Source organism: Meriones unguiculatus, chromosome 12, assembly GCF_030254825.1.
Source record: "Meriones unguiculatus strain TT.TT164.6M chromosome 12, Bangor_MerUng_6.1, whole genome shotgun sequence".
Taxonomy (NCBI): Eukaryota; Metazoa; Chordata; class Mammalia; order Rodentia; family Muridae; genus Meriones; species Meriones unguiculatus.
In genome coordinates, this window is record NC_083360.1 from 92,388,208 (window position 1) to 92,396,669 (window position 8,462).

Sequence of the window (8,462 nt, forward strand, 5' to 3'; positions counted from 1 at the left end):
GGCCCAGATGTTCCCATGGCCTCAGGTGGCAACACAGGCCAGTCAGATCAGCGTGTCACCCTGTGGCAGCATGGCCCTCAGATGTCCACACGGTCTCTGGAGGCAGCCCAGAACATTTGTTTGGCCTTTGGAGTTAACTCACACCAAGGACATTAACTCAGACCCCCGCTTTAGCAGGACCATAGACCCAGACATGGCCCTTGACATCAGCCTTGGCCAAGACCTCACCATGGCTTTCTCATATCTGCCTTCAAGTCTCCACTTTCACCTTTCTTTACAGTGTGTGCACCCCTCAGCTTCACTTTCTCTTCCATCTCTCCACCACATACTCCGTCTTTCCCATCTCTCCATCACACATTTGTCCATAGTAAGTGGAGCCTATGGGAGGTGCTTGGGTGTCTTTCTTTGGGCCTCCCTGGGCTGCTGTGGCTGTGGCTGTGGCTGCAGTTTTCAATTTTATTTTGGTTTGATCTGCTAAGAGACAAGAAATTATTTAGATTGTTTTTGTACTTGTTATGGATTGTTTTACAGAGAGCTAAGCAAATGGGAACAAGGCGACAGCAGTGGTAACAGGCATTTTCAAGAGAGCAGCAGAATGTTAATAATGGAGTAAGCACGACAGTATACTAAAATTCTGACTGTATGTAACGTATTATTAAATCGCTTTCTACTACTATACATAAAAACATTTTCTGCCAGCACAATATTAATGGGTTCAGGCAAGAATTGTCAATAGATAATATAAGGAGTAACCAAAATTTACATGATCTAACATTTAGCTTTAAAATTTTTTTATAACTGAGCTTTCCAAATATCTCTTACCTAGGAACCTTTCTTTAATACACAAAATACTCCACTTTCAAATATTAAAAATATAACAATTTCCCTGCCCTTATAGGCATGGCTGCTGTGTCACATGTGCCTCAGTAGATGACAGAGACGAGAGAGGCTACGTCTATGCTCAGTGTTTTGATCTATGAACATCTGAATGGTTAGTAGCCTAACGTTCCTGGAAAAAACTGAGCCTGAGACTACCACCAGTCTGGTACCAGGCAGACCTGGACTGACTCCCAGTATGGGGATCAAGCCGGAGACTAGAAGAATCCAGCCTGGAACTGTAGGCCCTGGGCAAGTGTGAGCCCGGGACAGATGACCCTTGCAAGAGGCCACTTGAGTGGGCCAGGTGAGGAGTGATCTAGAGACAGACTAGGAGCTAGCTTGAAGTGATCACCAGTCCAGTGCCTTGCAGGCCTGGCGGTGGGAAGCGGGGGACCATGCCTTAGATGACCCCTGCCTGGTACCATGATGCTTGAGTGGAACGCAGCACTCCTGAGACGGCCCCAGACACCCAGAGCCTGGGCAGTACTAACAGGAGCAAGTAGTTGGTGGAAAAGTGAAAAAGAGAAACAGATGTGTTGTTATAAACAATGATGAAAATGCCAACCGTTCTCTTTCTTTTACCAATAGCAACTCAGGAGCCAGAGGCTGGGGTGAAAACCTGCTAGCTCAGAGAGGCAGAGAAAGCACCCAGCTCAGGTCCGGATGGAAAAAACTCAAAAGGCTCACTCACTAGCACAACTGACAGCTCAGGAGGAAAAGGCCAGAAAACCGAAGGCCAAAGGCTTGCTAGCTCACATCCCAAAAGCCAGGGAGCTGAGGAGCTGAAGCCTAAACTAAAGCCAGAGCTTGAGCTAAAAGCTCCTCCTTCTTCTCTAGGCTGTTTTACCTATCCCTCAACTTTAATCCTTGCCACCTGGTTTCTTGCTCTGCCTCCTGATCTAGGGTTAACTTTATTAGGTCTGATAGATACAGATCTCTTGGATTAAAGGTGTGTGCTAGGGCTGGGTAAACCACACCATAATCACCTGTTTACAATAAACAGCAAGTTCTTGGATTAAAGGTGCATGTTAGGGCTCAACCAAACCAAACAATAAACAGTGTTTTACAATTCACAATTGGGGTTCACAATGGGATGGAATATCCTGCAACACAGAAAGGGGTGGGCACAAGGGAAAGAGGCAGAACTGGAGACTCAAGGGTAGTGATGAACAGCCTGACATGAGTAGCTGGTGATGCCACCTGGTACCATAGTGGGGTCCTGGCCTGGGCTGCTACCTGTTACCACCAAAGGACAGGTGGATGTCCCTGATCTGGGCTGTTCAGAACTGGCCCCACCTCCCGCTTGGGCAGCCTGGGAGAAATGGCCCTGAGGGTGTGAGATCAAGAGGGCCGATCCTGCTACTAGTCAGATGCAGTATGCTGAGCCGCCCACACATTTCAGGAGTTGTGGGTGAGCCGCGCGCCCCCAGGGTGTGAGCGTGTGAGCTGCCCTGCTTCCTGTCTGCTGTGCAGTGGCCTGGACAAGAAGCCCTCCTCCCCTCCCTTTTTCTCGTGCCCCCTGAACCCCGAGGCCACGAGAGCAGGAGAGCTGTCTGGCTCCTCACCGGCTGCAGGGCTTGGGAGAGCAGTTCCTGTACCTCACCTGGGCAGCCTAGTAGAGCGGACCCAGCCTGAGGGTGGAGAACTGGTCCAGCAGTTTGTCTGCTGTGAGGCAGCGTGGGCAAGGGAGAGACGCCCTCCCCGACCGTCACCCTTAGGTGGCAGAGCTGGCCCCAGTATCATGAAAGTGGGAGAGTTCTCTACGTCCTTCACTAGCTGCAACACTGAGGAAAGAGTGGCCCCCACCTCACCTGGACAGCAGGGAAGAGCTGGCCTTGGCTGTGGAGGCTACAGTGAACTGGCCTGAGGGCATGAGAACGGGAGAGCTGGCAGGCTGACCAGCTCAGATATCCCTCACGGCTGATTTAGCGCTAGATATTGCCCCCCCCCCCCAATATCTACCCCATCAATGGAATGCTGTAGCGCCTGAGGGAGCCGTGCTGATCCAAAACGACAGATCAAGACACAGGGCAACAACAGCAGATCCAAAAGGAGTCCCAGTAAGCTCCCAGTACTGAGAGTACAGCAGAGACCAGAGGCCTTGAACCAGACCAAAGAGTCCTTGCAACGATCATTTGCAAGCAGAGAAGTGTGATATACTGCAGCTTCCACTTTTTTCTCTGGATGAAGTTGTGGGCGGAGGGCAAGTACGAGGGGAGGGTGGGACTGGGGTGGATGATATGAAATTCATAAAGAACCAATACAAAGTTAAAAAAATATGGGCTAGGACCGAGGGCCTCTGCAGGGTGTCAAAGCAGATGCTGAGACTTATGGGCAACCTTTGGGCAGAGTGCAGGGAATCTTATGAAAGAAGTGGGAAACAGTAAGACCTGCAGAGGACAGGAGCTCCACAAGAAGAGCAACAGAACCAAAAAATCTGGGCCCAGGGATCTTTTCTGAGACTGGTACTCCAACCAAGGACCATGCATGGAGATAACCTAGAACTCCTGCAAAGATGTAGCCCATGGCAGTTCAATGTCCAAGTGGGTTCCATAGTACTGGGAACAGAGACTGTCTCTGACATGAACTCAGTGGCTGGCTCTTTGATCACCTTCCCCCGAGTGGAGGCAGCCTTACCAGGCCACAGAGGAAGACAATGCAGCCAGTCCTGCTGAGACCTGATAGACCAAGGAGAGGAAGACCTCTCCTATTAGTGGACTTGGGGAGGGGCATGGGTGGAGAATGGAGCGGGAGGGTGAGATTGGGAGGGAAGATAGGAGGTGGGTACATGGGGGATACAAAGTGAATAAACTAATTAATAAAAAAATAAAATAAAATACATACTAAGATTTTAAACTTGAGTTCTATGAAAAGAACAAAGCAACTCATGTTAGAAGTCACCGAAGTCTCATAGGACAGTTCATATTTGGTAGCAGCAAATATATGATGACATTATGAAATAACATCTTTTTAATAACTCTTTGTTTATGAAACATCTTCATTACAAAATAAGATCCCAGTGATAAACTTGGAATTTATTAAGCAATTTTTCTCTTTACCCTGAACATTCATACTTATCTGTAGACTTTTCAACTAAAGTATAGATAAAAACATTATATAAGAATTGTGTAATTAATATAAAAAATAAAAATTAAATAAAAAAAATGGGCTAGGGATGTGGTTCGGTGGTAGAGTCCTTGCTCTGGACGCTCAAGGTCCTGGGTTCATATCCCAGTACCAAAAACCAACACAAACCAAAACCAAAACAAACAAAATACCCTAAAATCCTAATCTCACTTATTGTTTAGGGTGAGATGTTTTGCATTTTCTAGCCTTTGAACGATGAACTACTCAGTTCCCACTAGAGGGCGCACAAGTGTCGTTTAATTCACCCCTGTAGGTCCTTGGACTGTAGCTCAAAGGAAGTTTTTGTTTTACACCGATAGGTAAAATATAACTAGATATTTTGAACATAACTAGAATTTAACTAAGTATTTTGTCACTAATGGGACCTCAACAATTTAAAACAGATATAGTCGGGTTTCCTTTTAGGTTAGACATAATCAGGGGCTGGTGAGGTGTCTCATAAGGCCTGATAGCCTGAGGCCATCATCTGAAGGACAGAACCTGCTTCCTCAAGGGTCTCTCTACCACCTACCTGTACTTTGTGGCACATGCATTCCTACGTGCACAAAAAGCAGATAAATGTAAACAATTTCAAAAGCGACCACCAACTTCAAATAGAAAGGCGCATTCAAACCACTTCCAAATAAATTACTTTGTTTCTCAGTGAACAACCCCAGCTGTAATTACAGCAGAGTGAGGTGTATGGTTTTTTCCTCTGTCATTTACCTGTTCCAGGATCAGGTTACGGGCGGGTGATCTAGGAGGGGAGGGGCTCTCGGTTTGAGAGCAGTGGCAGGAAGTGCTCTCGCTCGGGAGTCTGGAGTTGTGTTAGACCACGTTCAAAATCCCCAAAGCATGGACCAGCAACAGCGGAGCCCTTGGGAGCTTGTCAGGGTGTAAGTGTGTGGGCTCCGCCCCAGACCTGTGGAAGCAGCAGCGCTGGGCACAGGGTCCACCAGTTTGGATATTATTAATAATTTTGCTGAGCGATTCTGGTTATAGAATCACCAAGCTAGTCATTTGGCTTTCACAAGATATTCAGAACTAAGGCTTTATTTATTATTAGGAATTAAAAAAAAATAAAACTGTGCGTGTGGGTATGGGAAAGTGAACGTTTGAGTGAAGGAGCCTGAGGAGGGCGAGGAGGGCATCTCTTCCTTCAGGCTGCAGACAAGAGGCGGGTATGGGCAGCATGGACGCTGGGAACGAAATGCAAGCTTCTCCCCAAGAGCAGTGCGTGCTCTTAGCCCCTGAGAGCCCCTCATTTATTCGTCACTAAAATTGTTAAAGATTTACTTATTTTATTTTATGTGTGTACGTGTTTTACGTATGTATGTGTGCCAAATACATGCCTGGTGTCTGTGGAGGCCAGAAGAGGGCAGTGGATTCCCAGGAAGTCAGAGATGGTTAAGAGCCAACATGTAGATGTTGGGAATTGAACCCAGGTCCTCTGCTAGAGCAACAAGTGCTGTAAGCCACTGAGCCATCTTGCTAGCCCTCATTCCCTATCATTTAATAACTAATTTATTATGGGTAAAAGCAAGCTTTTCTCCAGGCTAAGTCATTTAATGGTTTTATCTTTTTTTTTCTGCCTTTATTTTATTTATTTATTTATTTATTTATTTACTTATTTTCATCTTTTTTGGTTAACAGAGTATTTATACTTATTAATAGGACACAGTATGATATTCCAACCTATAACATCCAGAGTGTACTGGCTAAATCTGGGTAATTAGCATTTCATCCTTTGTGTTTCTCGGGTTGGAGGCTTGAGCCCCACTCTTCAAGGGTCCCATAAAATATGTAATAATTCATTGTGAACTGTGGTAACAGCAGAACTTGTTCTCTCTGTCTGTGGTTTGTTCTCTCCAGGCCCAACCTCTTCTTGCTATAAGCTTCCGAAAGAGAATTATCTCTCACAGTCCTAGAAGAGATCGGAAATAGAGCATTTACAGGTGGCAGACACCAGGACAGTCAAAGAATGTAGGTATGCACCACAGCTGGGTGGCTAGGAGTCCGCCTGGTGCCTCCAGCTCCCCTGCGTCGAGTAACAGACCCGTGTGCTTTTAGACAAGTGACTCTACTTTGCTATAGCTCAATTTTCTTCTAAAACCTAAAGAAAAGACATTTGTTTATTTTGTGGGGGCTATGGGTATATGCCACAGTGTGCATGAGGATGTCAGAGGACAGGATGTAGGAGCCGGATCTCTTCCTTTCACCATGTGGGTCGAACTCACGCTGGACCAACTTGCTGGCCCACCGAAGCTCAGTTTTCTTATCTGCAAACTGGGCATAATGATAATGATACCTTATTTCTCATAAAGTTCTGTAGTGGAAGTTTTGGTTTCTTTAAAAACTCATTTATATTATGTAAATATGTTTTTTGTTTTAATCCCAAGTGTGGGATGTGGGGCTGCTTTTAGTTTGTGCACAACTGTTAACTGTGATTGCCTAGTGTGGGCTTAGAGAGGCTGTGATTTTTGCCAGCTGCAGATAGTGTAATTCTGAAGACTCTGCGAGGCTATAAATGTCAGAGCACTGAGAGGAAAAGGACTCCGAGAAAGAAGAAAGCTGCTGCTCCCTTTGCTGTTGCTGGTTCGTCCTGCTACTGCATTTGCTGTTTGCTGGATTTCCTGACTGTGAAGATTGGACTTGTCCCAAGGAACTCAATGACCCTAACCAGCAGGAGGTCGTAAAGAGAGCTATGCTCCTTCTTCTCTAACTTTCTTTCTCCCTACCTGGTGTTGGGGTGTTGGAAGGGATAAGGGGTGGAGGAGGGAGGTAGAGGTCTAAGAACCAAAAGGAAGTAGATAAAAAGTACACCTATGAAGTTTTTCTCAGGACAGAAATCAGAACCAAGCATGGTGATGGAGCCTGTAGTTTCAGTGCTTAGAAGACAGAAGCAAGAGGATGGGAGTTCAAGGTCATCAAGGTTATCCTATGCTAAATTTGAGGCCAGTCACCCCCTCCCCAAATTATACATGGCTGCTAACAGATATAGCCCAACTCTTGGCATTGTATATGTGTTTAAAAACATTGTACTTTGAACAATACCATCCCATTTGGAGCAAAAATGCAAACACAATCATCTTTTCCAGTTCATTTTTTTTTCTCTTTGAAGCAAAGTTGGAGCTTACTAAAAAATAATTTTAATAAAGATTTAAACATAGGCATTAAATGATAGAGGTGCTTAGAAAAAAGACAGCACCTACCAAAGACTCGAATAAGGGTTTCTTCCTTTTTCCAATCTTTCTGGAAAATTTTAACATAACTAATCGGCATTGTATTACTATCAGGACAGTGTGCTCCATACGGCTCTAGAATCAGAGGCCTTTAGCTTTTGCCTCAGCTCTCCCACCTAATGGCTTTCTTAATCAAATTACTTGACCCCTCTTTAGATTTTGTTTGTAAACTGGAGAGTATAACATCCACCTTTTAGAGCTGTTGTGAGGAACAGGAGCAGTGGAAATGCTTGTTACAGTTATGGGCGAATGAGAGGCGAGCGCTTTCCACATAACAGCTCCAGCACACGCCCCACTGAGAATCCAGGGCCTTTCAAGTAAGCAAGAAGCACTGTGTTGTTCTGTTCGGCTCAGCTCTGCAGTTTGCTCCTGAACCTCTGGAGTGACTAGGAAAGGGTTCTAGTTTCCATTTTTTTTTCCTACACAGGGCATTTTGGACCATATTGTATTATCTTTTCTTTTTAAAGCCATATTTTTATTAGTTCTTTGAGAATGTCATACATGCTGTCTTAGTTAGAGTTTCTATTGCCATGAAGAAACATCATGACCATAGCAACTCCTATAAAGGAAAACATTTAATTGGGGCTAGCTTACAGTTTCAGAGTTTAGTCCATTATCATCAAGGTGGGAAGCATGATGGGAACACAGGCAGAACTGGGGCTGGAGAAGTTCTACATCTTGATCAGCAGGCAGCAGGAAGTGAATGTCACACTAGACCTAGCTTGAGCCTCTGAGACCATAAAGCCTGCCTCCACAGTGACATATTTCCTCCCATAAGGCCACACCACCTAATACTGCTGCTCCCTATGGACCTATGGGGGCCATTTTTATTCAAACCACTGGACATATATACCATATATTTGGATCATTTTCACTTCCTGCTCTTCTGCGTACCTCTTTCATGATCCAGCCCATTTCATGATCCATTCCCATTTCTTACTCCTTCCCAAGATTTTTTACCCATCAAGTCCAGTTTGGGTTGCCCATATACTCATGGGTCTGAGGCCATCTCTTGGAGCATGGTGGACATAACAGGGACCACACCCTTAACGAAAACTGACCCCCCTCCTAGAAACCATCATCAATAGCTTTTCAGAAAGGGATGAGGCTTGTGAGGCTCCCCGCCCCCACCTCGGCCTTCCCCCATCTGTGGCATAATCTCGACAGGCTTGATCGGGTGCAGGCAACCACAGATGCTGTGAGTTCATGAGTGTG

The 8,462-nt window shown here is 45.6% G+C and overlaps 1 pseudogene; it reads left to right on the top strand.

Annotated features, from left to right (window-relative positions):
• The first annotated feature begins 885 nt into the window (after positions 1-885).
• LOC132646902 (small nucleolar RNA SNORA17) lies at positions 886-1,008 on the top strand (annotated as a pseudogene).
• Positions 1,009-8,462: the final 7,454 nt, after the last annotated feature.